We start from the raw sequence: 12,421 nt of genomic DNA, 5'->3' as shown, positions 1-12,421 counted from the left end.
AAAGACTGAAGTGATGACTCCAGGCTTTTTTTTAACTCTGAGAATTGGGACCAGAAGTTGTCCTTCAGAGAATAACTCTTTACTTTCCTGTTCTTCATCCCACATTTCTAAATGAGTTTGGCTGGGTCAGAGAGACACCTAAAATGGGAATTTTTAAAGAAGAGACATTCACTCCTCTAGGAAAAGAGATCTGGCAGGGCTATGGGTTAAGGAATGACTAAGATTTCCACTCGAAGCTCACAAACTATCTGGATGTGGTGACAGGTCTTGGGTAAAATCCCAAACACAGTGATTCCGTATTCCTGGATTGGGTTATTCAGAGAGTATGGGATCTGTGAAAGGGAACAAAGCTCACTCGCACTCGATCGAGAGTTCCATCCCATGTCAAGCCTCACTCGACCAAGCCTTCCTTCATGTTGGGCTGATTCTCTGAAAGCCTCTGAGGACAGACTGGGTTCTGAGCTGTGTCCCACAATACACAGTCGTACCTCAGGGAGCACAGATGTGACTGCTGGCCTCCGTGTCTGTGTCCTCATTGAACAAAGGACTTCTGGCTGAGACTATCAAGTGTGGACCTCATACACAAAATCCTTCCTTGAGTTTTTCAAAGTAGCAAATATTGAAAACATTTCATCACCTTTAAAAATTGATGAAAGCAGGAACCACAAAATTCTATTACTGAAAATAGAGTCATAGCGTTCGTGGATATTAAATTTCCCTGTTTCCCAGAGAGAAGAGAGACGGACAAGTGAGTCCTAGTTCCTCGTTCTCTCATTTTTGTTCTAGCATCAGGGCAGAGCTAAGAGGAGGAGGAAAGGTGGGACACTGAACGGTAAGGTTCTGCCTATTCCACCTGAGCTCTCTAAGGGTGACCCTTTCTGTCCTTTCCATGAGGTCCCTAGTCCATGATCTCTGAGGACATCATTTGCTAGATATTTTCCCTGTCAGAGAAGAAGGGCCTCAGAGAAAAGTCTCAGAGAAAGGCAGTCAGGGGCTAAGACCCTTCTCAGTTTTCCTTGCTCTGCCTATCCCTGAGCACGAAGCAGTGATGGACCTGGTCAATGGGTGTTGCCCAAAGTGGCCGAGTGACTGTCAAGAGTCAGAACTTCTGTCTCCTGACTTTGTGAAAGACTGGAGACATCATTCTTATTCAGATTCCTCTTGAAAGTAATCATTGACCTATGTCCCTCATAGAATTTTTTTCAAGATCACATGGGATAGTATATATGAAAGTCCTTGTGAATGATATAACAACATACCTATGTGAGTCTTGTTATTATTATCACTGACTATGTGATCTTATATCCTCATTCTTGGGGCTCTCCAAATCCAATCTACCAAGGGTATCTCTTAAAGGACACTGTACTCGGCCTCTCATAATATCTCCTGCTTCGACCTTCACCAATCTCCTGGTTTCCCAGGTTGGAGAACTTGCCAGAACGCAGTTGAGGATATAAGAAAGGTGATTTCTCTTCTGCAAAGGTGACTAAACATTACCTTCTTTCCTGACACCCCCGCCCCCACCTTTTTTAGCAGAGTCTACGAATTTCTAGGGCTTCAGGGAAGCCTGGGGTTGACATGGGATAGAAAATCATCAGAGTCCGAATGGGAAAGCCTTCGGGATGGGGTGGCACTACTTTTGCCAGAATTGCCAGAGCCACATATGTTTGTTTTGGCCGTGGCTGCAGCTTTGTACCTCCTGTCTCCTGCAGCCCCCTGTGCCGACATCATGATACCATGCACTTTCATCAACTGTTATGTCCAGACCCCTTCTGTGAGGTGTGTAATAGTACAAAGCCGAGGTCAATCGGCTGCTGTTCCTGGAGGTCCTGGAAGACGCTACTCTCTCTGTGATCCCCTTGGCTGCCACAGCCCCTGTGACAGACTCATCATTCTGTCCTTCCCCTGCCTTCACAGCAATCCCTCCAGGAGACCTAAAACCAGCCCTTTTGCCTGAGCCGTCCCCACCACCCCCTCCCTTTTCTCACCTACGGTTTTCTTATCTTCATGACTAGGTCACTCTGTGCCACCAGAATCTTTTCCTCCTTTGAGTTCCAGATTCCCAGTGGGTGGGATCACCCCAACCCACTGCCTTTCCCCCCTCTCCTACTACATGACATTCAGAAAGGGGATCCTATTGCCCAAGCCGAGTCCACTTTACCTCTGAATACCATCTTTTCTCTTGACCCCACCTTTTTCCAAGACATCAACCTCTTACCACGTCTGTCCCAGACAAAGAATCCCACTGATTCAGTTGCTCGTCATCATGCACACCAGCCCTGTTTCACCACCACCAGACTGCACTTTAACTGCGACTCAATCTAAATCGATTTCAATCTCCTTGAAGCCTGTTCCAGAGAACTCATCTCCAGATAGCCCTGGTGGATGGTCCACTTGTATCGCAAGAATCAGAGGTAGTGCTCATTTAAACTCGTCAATTTCCGCATTCTCCTGTTGGCAGGCTCATGCACAGAACATGTTCCTCCCCACATTATCACACTCTAATTTTCAGCAAGAGCAAGATTACTTCGATCTACCAGAAACCCATCTCTGGGGAGACCCTGCTAACAGGCACAAGGAGGCCGGTGGAATTTCTTTCCTTGACCTTAACATACAGGCAGTCTTAGAGAGACAAATGAAAAAGAGAATGCTTTTACAGATTTTGGAGAAGAAAGAAAAACAAGAGGGACCATTTTCAAAACACACGTGGCCAGAATACCAAAGGACATCTTCAGTGAATTCACCGCAGCCCTTCGATGTACAGGTCACCACAGCCCCCAAAACTGGCTGGAATGTTGAAGGCAAACCAGAGCACCTGTGCATTTGTCAGCAGCTCCTCGATCTCAAGTGTTTGGGGGAAAACTTGTATCAGAAATATAGCCAGCTCGTCTGGGGTCTTCCCTCCTCGCATAGTGAGCCCTTAGTAGACACTCTCCTGGTTTCTAGTAGTACTTCCCCACTAGGGGCTCACTTTGTCTTCTTCAATGGATGCCGTAATGCTTCTGCAGTCAAAATGCAGGATCAAGAAGTTCTACTCCACCCTCATTCCCATCGCCTTCCTCTCCCCGGTTTATATTCCCGACCCTGGCCTCAAAACTTGTCCCAATCCCAGCCGCTACCTTTCACTCAGGTGAATCCCCAGGCCCACCTTCAACCTCGCCTACCAATCATACCATCGTCTTCTTCACCCCAGAATAGGGACTGTGGAGTATTTTTCCAAGGATCCAAGAATGAGTCAGACTCTCCTGTCTTGACTGAAAACCAGCATGTGCCATGGCACGTGTTGAAGAAGCACCAGGAAAGTTTGTGGGGTTTAGTCCCTGGGTTCCCAAGATCTCCTGAAGCCATTTGTCCTCAAGCCCCCAACTTTCCATTGGTTATATGGTCATCCATCATTCCTGGCCATTTCCATATTACCTGTGAACCCCAGGAGAGACTGGAGTTTCACGGTCCAAGGAAGGTACCCCATGCTGGTGCCTGCATGCCTGTAGAAATCTAGAGTCTCTAGCACTGATGCAGCCTCAGTGTACATGAACAGAAATGTCTCAGCAAAAAAGCAGACATGTTTCCTCAAAATTCTCTGAGCTCCAGGGCCACAGTAGCCAAGGATCTAGCAAAGACTGAATTGAGTTTCCCAGGAAGTTTCCATGAGAGGGTCCCAACAGAGTTCCAGCTAAGGATGAACATGATGAGGATCTTGGGTAAATCTAGAGAAGAGCCCAGAAGGTAGCCCACAAAGGGTCTCAGAATGCTACCTAGCGAAGGGTCTTAGGGCTTCTTTGGAGGCAAAAAGTAACTGTGTGTGTCATTCAAGGAGTCACTCAGGGAATGAATTGCTAAATGTCTCAAGGAAGGACACAAACCAGAACCAAATGAAATCTGACCTTAGATTACATTTGAACAAGAAATTTTGGTAGATTACTGCCGGTAGGATTCCTACAGGTGTGTGTTGTTCATGGCTGGCTGATGACAATGCACTGCCTTTGTGTGGGAGTTCCCAGACTAAAATGGAAAACACAAATCAAAAAAGACAATGGTGGGTAGGGTTTGCTGCCCGATTACCATTCTGGAGCCTTCCTTTCTCGATCCCAATACCCGACGGCTGCTAGAGGCCCATATTATAAGATTTCGGATGAGTCGGAGGTGGGGTCTATCGCTCAGGGTTCTTGAATCCATAAAATTCTGTATGTTGAGAGAAGCCACAACATGGCCTCTTCCCCAATTAGACATTCCCTCCTCAGCCATGCATATTTCTCTGGTGGATTCCAAAGCTGAGTTTTCTAACCCCCATGAGAGAAGCTCTAAAACTTTTCATGGCAACAGGATGAGAACACCAAATTTAGTCCCCACCCTGGATCATTCTCTCCCTGCCATGTCACCTATGGGCAATGAAGGACAGAGGGCCCTGAAGGCATCGCTCTCTGACACCAACCATGAGCTTGCAGAGGGTATCCAGACAGCTGCGTATGGAAGTCAGACTTTCCAGTCCCTTACACACAGCATCATAGCTCAAGTGAGACAGAGGGAGGCTGTACTAGACAGCAGATGTGGCCCAGAGGTACCCCCAAAGCAAGCTGAAGCTGGACATGAGCCAAAGGATGAGAATGTGAGTCCTGGCGATGGAACTGAAATGGCTCAGGGCAGAGTGATGGTGCAGAAGAATTTAGACCATTTTCCAAAGCACAAGTTGTCCAGGGGCGTATTCAACACCGAGGAGCTGTGTACTCTTCAATCCCAATCTTGTGAAGTCTTGACAACCAGTGAGTTAGAAAGGTCCAAAATGACAAATGTCAATTTGAGTAAGGTAGAAGCTGTGCCGACCACTGAACAGCCCTCACCAAAAACACTGGCTCCCCAAGATTCTAAACTATCAGACCTTAAAAGACAGCTACTTAGTGAGTTAAAGTTGAAACTGTAGAGGGAGGACCACAATCAAGCTCAAGCATGGATGCCACTGGCATGCCCCTTAATTCCAACAGCTTGATGTCCAAGGCCTCACTGACTCAGTCCCAGAGTGACTGTAGTGGGGATATGGGAGTGTCCCAGGTGCCGCATGTCCACTTGGAGGACAACACAGCATGGAGCAGCAGCAGGAGTCCTGGCCCTCTAAGCTGGTCTTAGGTGAGTGCCAGCCTAAGAATTTTCCACAAAGAAAAAGTGCAGAGAAAGTGAGACCTCAGGGTTCCAAAGCAGGAAAATGTAGAAGGGAGGATTCAGGGGTAGGGACATCGGTAGCCAGAAAGAAGAGCCACCGTGTTGAGGACAGAAAATTAGAGAGTGCTTCCTCACCTCTGTCACAGAACGAACGGTTTCTTCCCGAGAGTTACTTCAGAAAAAAGATGAGGCCATGTATCAAGTGGATCAAGGCCATGAAAAAAATCACAAAGCAGGAAAGTTGCCAGCACCGAGACCCAGTTGAAAGTGTGACTGACTGCTCTTGTGAGTGCTGGGCCTCCTGAAGCTCATGAGCTCATGGTTGCCACTGGGAAGATCCTAGGCGTGAAGGTGGCAGGTAGGTGTGAATCTGAGGCCTCAGAGTTAAGCCAGCAGAAGGAAGAACTCCAGGCCCAGGCAGGGCCTGACAAGAGGCATCCCTCCAACTATCAGGCTTTCTCTGACACACCACACGGCGAACGGGCCAGGATCGAGTTCTGTAGCCAAGAAGCTGTCTCTGTGAACAGAAGTGTCCTACAAGTGTCAGGCAGAACAGACACAGGACCGGAATTCCCCAGAAAGTTGGGGCCTTCAAGAAGCAGCTATTAACTCCAAGCCAACTCGCTTCTTCTCTGTCCTCCAGGGAGCCCGTGCATCACCTAGGCCCCACCTGTGTGCATCAAGTATGCCAGGTCCTTGCAGCCCCCCTCACCGCTGATGAAAGCACTGTGTTCAGAGATTCGACTCTTCTATTCAAGCAGAAAATGCTTCTCCAGCACTTTGAGGGAGAAGAAATTTCCCTAAAGAAATCGTTTAGTCCTTGTTGAGAAAGCCTCACAGTTTTCACGATAACATATCCTCTGATCAGAACAATCTTTCTTCAGCACAACCAAGAATATTAATCCACCTCAATAAACGTTTGCTCTAATAGAGAGTGGGGGTGTTTCTGTGTAGTGCACTGGAATTGTGGGATGGTGTCGTATAGGAGGAGGGACTTGTGCTTTGGGAAAGGAAGAAGTGAGTTCAGCTCTTACCGATTTCCTCTTTGGGCTTCTACATTCATACTGGTCCCTTGTAAGAAGCTTGACAGTGGCCTTCTCAGTTTTATCCTGGGGCCCTTTATTTGACCCTGCTCAGGGGTCCTGTATTTAAAACGTAGAATTTTTTTCATAAAAAGTACAAAAGGCTTACTCTGAAAATGTTCAGGCCTTCACCAAGTGAGAAAACCCCTTAAAGTCTACACCTTGGCTCCACCTGTTTGTTCACCTGCTCCCAAACTATCCTGACATATATACAGCTGTAGGGTGCGATGAGGTACTATGGCATGTAGGCGTCACCTCCCAGAGACTACTCAGGGCTTATGAGAGCACAGGGATACCATTTTGGCCTAAGAGAACACAAGATCATCTTTGAGCATGAAGACAGCACCTCCAGGATGTTGTCAGGGAAGCTGTGCTCCTATATGGCGCCTGCTTTCCCAGACATGCTACATTTCACACCAAAGTGACAGTAATTTAGAGGTGCGTTAGTTATGAATTGCTGTGTAATGGATATCCCAAAATTTAGTGGCTTAAAAACACGTATTTATCATCTGACAATTTTTGTGGGTGAGAATCTCAGGGTAGGCCTATCTGGATTTTCTGCTTCAGGGTCTCTCAGAAGGCTGTCATTAAGGTGTCAGCTGAGGCTAGGTTCTCATGTGAAGGCATGCCTGGGAAAGGACCCACTTCTGTATTCACTTACAGTTGTTGGCAGGATGCATGCCTCAAAGCCTGTTGGCCTGAGGTCCTCAATACCCTGTTGGCCCTGGGTGGGAGTTCGCTGGTTGCTGGTCACGTGCGTTTCTCTGACACAGCAACTTCCTTCATCAAAACTAGGAGAGAGTTTGCAAACAAGACAGAAGTTATAATCTTTTATAAACTAATAATGGAAGTGGCATCCCATTACCTTTCCTTTATTCTGTTGGAGACAAATCACTAAGGTCAACCAGTGCTCAAGGGGAGGGGTAATTACACACAATTGTAAACGCCAGGAGGTGGGGATCATTGCAATCTTAGGAGTCTTCCTAAGCCAAGGGTTCCTTCTTGGACACCCTACTCAGTTCACTGAAGCAAAAGGGGCCAAAGGTGCCAACTGGATCCTTCTCATCCATATCCATGTCCTCAAGGTCAAAGCTGTTTAATGGCTACGTGGAATGGCAGCTGGTAACAAAACATCCAACAGATTGGAGCATCCAAAGAAGGAAGAACAGGTGATACAGAGGTAAAGTTGGTGTGGGGTCATCCTGAAAGGTAAAGTAAAATGAACACTTGCAAGCACCTGACTCCCCAGCATTCAGACTTAAGAGGGGAAGAAAGCTTAGGTGCAGTATGGCTCATCCTATCTCTACCAGTTTCTCCACTTTGCCCTAGCTCCCAGGCCTTAGGGCTAAAGAAGTAACCCTAAGCTTCTGTAGATATAGACAAACTGAGAGAGGAAGCAAACCCTACAGGCTGCAAGATTCAATTCCTGTTATTAATATATTTAGTATAGCACATCTCTGAGTTCAAATTTGATTCTTCAACCTAGCACATCAGAGAGAATGAGTCGCCCGATTGATGGGAAAGCTAGCACTGGGATCTTAGAACATCTTGGGATGTAACTCCCATCTTGGGATATCTTCCATGTACCTATGGCTTGAGGACTTCTAACCAAGGGAGATGTGGTGGTTTAAAGGGGTTGAGTTAATGGCCTGGGGTCACATGACAAGTCACACCTAGTGTCCATTGCCTCCATTCTGAGAAAATATTGAATGAGTTAACGAGACAGAATTTGCATACTCAGAACATCCAGGACGTCATCTGTCTAAATGATATGGTAGTACCATCCATGAGTGATCTTATACTTTTGTTTGGCTTCTAGGATTAGTGTCCCTTCTTCAGATTCTTGTTCCTATAGGAAAGCAGTACTGTCATAAAAAGCAAGAAATTGTATTTGCTGAAAAATGACTGGACAGATGATCCATTTTTCCAGAAAAAGATGTGCTTTGTGCCTACTCTCAAGTATCGCTGTGTTATGAGAAGCCGGGGGAGTATCATTTACATGATATAGTGTTGTGCCTCGAGAATTTTCACTGACTTATAATGCAGTGGGAATGGGCTAACTGAATCTTTACAACCTTAAATCTAACTCCAAACCTAATGTCAGGGTTGCCAAAATGCATGAATTGATTGGTACGTTGATACGGACTGGGCATGGGGACCCCAGATCCCAGCTTCAGGCACTGGGAACTTTTCTGCTGTCAGGTGCGGCCTAAGGCAATCAAGTTCATAGAGGCAGCCTTCAGAGGGATTAACATTGAGAACTGTGTCCCAATCAGCAGTCGCAGTGAAGGAGCTCAGGCCTCGAGAAGGGGCTCTGCTCTTGAGGCTTTTCCCCTAGGACTTCCATTGGCCCTGGATCAGAGACTAAATCAGGGTATTTTCCTGTGTCCCAAGGGCACATACGGTCTTCATTAGGCAGGCGAAGTGGCAGGTTCAGAGACTTGTGGAGGCTGCCTCCTTCTCTCCCAGGTGACTCAAGGTCTGTTCCTTCCTTCATAGGTGGGGTTGGGGAGCAGGGAAAGAACCGATTATTACAGAAGTGTATCAGTGGGGGCGCCCGGGCCGTTGAGTTGCTTGAGCATCTGACTTCAGCTCAGGTCATGATCTCATGGTTCGTGAGTCTGAGCCCCAAGTCGGGCTCTGTGTGGACAGCTTAGAGCCTGGAGCCTGCTTAGGATTCTGTGTGTCTCTTTTTCTCGGTCCCTCCCCGCTTGGGCTCAGTCTCTCTCTCTCTCTCTCTCTCTCTCCCCCAAAAATAAATGAACATGAAATAAAAATTAAGTGAAGCAGTGCTTCCCCCTGGGGTGGAGGCTGGGCTGGCAATGACAAGAGTGGGTCATTTTCCTCTGTAGGGATTCTTTCCAAGTTTGGGTAACCTTCATCTGAGGCAGGATAATTTACCAAACTATTGAATGCTTCCTCTCTATTCCCTGTCAGAGGTGACTCCAAAAGGAATAAAAAGTTAACATCCCCTGTAGTCTTCCAGGAAGCTCTGGGCTTCTCCTCTCAGGGGTCACAAATGGTCTTCACGTTTTCTGACCCCAAAGAGAAGTTGCGAGGCACGTATCGCACAGTCCTCTCAAGACTCTCATAAGTGAGATGAAAATCTGGCCAAGTGTCCTCCGGAGAGAGGAGAGACGGGATGACAGAAGTGCTAGGCTGAAAGGAGAGTCGCTTAAGGTACCGTGGTCCAGCGCCTTGATCATAATGATGTAAAGATGTGTTCCTTACGTAGATGGTTCTGTGCGGAAGTTCTCTAGGAGAGAAGACAATTCTTTCAAAGGATGAAGTGATGTTTGCTGAGACGATGAATCATCAACCCCATTATTTGGGAGCTGCCACAAAACACCACATTGCCTGCGCTCGGAATAGAGGCTATACAACCAGCGGCCTTTCAATGGGCCAAATGAGCTTGGACAATGACCATCCCAGTAGCAACCATGGTGGGCTTAATCACAGAGGCTCTTTGGTATATACTTACTTGCCTGATAGCGAATATTTGCTTGATAGCAAAATCCTCCCCCACCAACCCCACTGACAGTCATGACTAATATAGGATGCCTTCCTTTGACATGGGGGCTTTGAACAAGATTTAACTCCAAAAAATTAGGCAATGCTTATTGCACTTCAATTTTGTAAAACATGCTTTTATGTGTAGTTTCCCATTTAATATTTACGATCCTTCAAAGTGGGTTTCTTAATCCCCTCTTGTAGAAGGGCAATCTGGAGGACAGAGAAGGTAATATACACTTAGTGTGCTAGCATGGGAAGAGGGAGCTAGGATGGAGAGTGCCCTTGCACTGTGAGGAATTATTTGGCTGTCAGTGACAGCAAAAACAATGGGACTGACTTAAGAAAGAGAATCTGTTGACTCGGGTACCTGAGAAAATCTAGCAGTAAGGCTGGCGTCAGGCAGGAGGGTTCAAGTTGGGGCTCAGTTGATGCCATCAAGGTTCAGTTTGTATCCGTTTCTTGGCACTAGATTCTGGACTGACTTTCTGTCATTTTGTACCTTTACGTGTACTTTTCAAGCACTAAGTAGAGCTGAAAATGGGTGTCTCTCTCACAGTCCCTGCAAAATCCCATTGTGCCTTACTGTCTCCAGCTGGGTCACGTGCCGTCCCCGACCAGTCACTGCTGCCAAAAAGCATAAAACCATCTTTTGGCCAAGCCTTGAGTTATACACCCATCTTAAAATAAGACTGTCTGGGAACTACAACTCCATCTTTACATGGACTGAGACTGAGAATGGGGTTAATTCCCTGGGGGTCAACAGAGGGACTATTTCCAGAAGGTGAGTGAATGCTGGGTGTCAAAACAAAACCAGATCGGCTACATCCCTGTCTCTCACTGCCCCAGTTCTGCCTGATTGTCCAGAGTTATGCCACTGACTAATGCTTGGGAGTTGCAGGAAATGCTGATTCTGCACAGACCCTGGGACAGGCCAGAAGTGGGATGGGGCCCAGGACAGGAACTTGAGGTGGCAGCAATCAGTCAGAGGCCCCAACATCCATGTGGACAGACCATCCCATAATCTGTCCTCTCACTGTCTACCCCTTCTCATCCTAGAGCCCTTTACCTGCATTCCAGTCTAGTTGTGGCCGTAGCCCAGAACTTATCACCGGGAACACTTCTGCCACCTGAAAAAGCAGTCTGACATTCCACCCGGTTTTATTCTTTCAGTTTATGCCCTCAGTATGCCAATTCTTCAACCTATTCAGCAGGAACTACAAGCCACTTTATACGTCTCCCTGGGCATCTGACAGCGTTTTTCTTCATTTCTTCCCTCTCCAAGGAAAACTTCGTGGTCCACCACTTAATCCCAAACCTAAAGAGCTCTACTCTCAACAGCCTTCCCCACTTGCCTTTCATCTGTCACCCTTGCCAAAGTCAGTTCTGTCCTTTTTAGACCTGTTTTCCGATAACGGGTTGACCCCTCTTGGATAAAATCGCACAAGAAAGTAACTGACGCCACCATAAATGTTCCATACCAATGGGCAGCTCCAACACTGCCTGAAGACAATCCATTCATTCCCTCGGTGTTTACTGTGCACTGGGCTTCCTTCTAAGCATTGGGGGCACATGGGGAAGGAAACAAAGCTCCCTGTCTTCGGGGAGCTTCTAGGACGGTTCCTCAGTCAATTCTCTTGCCTAAGCGCTTCAAAACGGTTTCACTCGCCTACAATTTCTCCACAATCCCCACTCGTCCAGCATGTGTGCTGGATCACCACAGGGAAATGAGAAGTCACCGGATCTTTTCATCGCTAGCAGATATCAAAGAGTAAGGAAACCAAAACGTGAATCCCCATCCCTTCTTTCCTCTTTCCTTCCTATTATACTGTGAAGGGTTCCCCGGGGATCTGTCCCCGCTTCCCAATTTACAACACTTTTCCCACTGTGCTGGAATATTTGGCTTAGTCATCTGCTTTTCCAGAGGACCGAACCATGCGTACCTCACCACAGCCTGGCTGGCAGACGCAACGCAGCTCAAAAACCTCTGGTGGCAAGTAGGAGCAAAGAGAGGCTTTTCCCAGGGGAGGTCGGTCTGGCCTTGGGCCACGTGCAGAGGCCAGTCACACCCCGGGGCGGCTCCGCCCCCAAAGCGAGCTGCACCCAGAGCCGGGCCACTTCCTGTTAAGGACACGTCCAGGGGCGTGGCGACGTCCAGGGGAGCCACGCAGACGGCCGAGTAGGGCCCAGGGAGTCACAAGCAGGGGCGGCTCTGTGCCCAGAGGGAGCGGCACCAAGGGCGGGGCCACGTCCTGTTGGGGACACGCACAGAGGCGTGGCGACGTTCAGGGCTAGCCATATCAGGGGCGAACGGTCCCGGGAGCCACCCCCAGGGGCGGCCCCCAGAGGTTGTGGTGTTTGCCCTGGCGATGGCGGCCATGTTGGGCAGTCTAACGGTTAGCCCTCTCACCTCAGACTTCTGGAATCTGTGTCCATCACTTCTGGAAGACGAGAGTTTTATTTGCCTCAAAGATAGATTTTGACGAAGGTTTCTGGATGCTGGAATGACCTTGTCTCCTGCGCTGACAGAGGGATCCTTCCCAAAGTCTGCCATTTCCATCCTGGCGGTTGCTCCTTCAGGCCGCGCAACGCCTGACTCCCTCCCACAGGAGGCTGCTGCCTGGGAAAACGTGCTGACGCCCGGGGGTGGGGCTGCGCCTGGGCCGCGGGGCCCC

General features: G+C 48.1%; 1 long non-coding RNA gene across 2 annotated transcripts in view; it reads right to left on the bottom strand.

Moving 5' to 3' along the window:
• The window catches only part of LOC128312222 (uncharacterized), a 22,290-nt gene extending 9,869 nt beyond the window's left edge, over positions 1–12,421 (bottom strand). Inside the window, exons 1-2 of one of the 2 annotated variants that reach the window (XR_008291231.1) lie at positions 12,157–12,421; positions 6,898–7,027 (exon numbers count right to left, since the gene is read on the bottom strand). This is a non-coding gene — a long non-coding RNA (uncharacterized LOC128312222). The remainder of the gene's footprint in view (positions 1–6,897; positions 7,028–12,156) is intronic. The other variant, XR_008291230.1, reaches the window with a different exon arrangement.

This window comes from Acinonyx jubatus, chromosome D4 (assembly GCF_027475565.1).
Source record: "Acinonyx jubatus isolate Ajub_Pintada_27869175 chromosome D4, VMU_Ajub_asm_v1.0, whole genome shotgun sequence".
Taxonomy (NCBI): domain Eukaryota; kingdom Metazoa; phylum Chordata; class Mammalia; order Carnivora; family Felidae; genus Acinonyx; species Acinonyx jubatus.
Note: the sequence above shows the minus strand (reverse complement) of the source record. Positions and strands in the feature narration are given on the sequence as shown.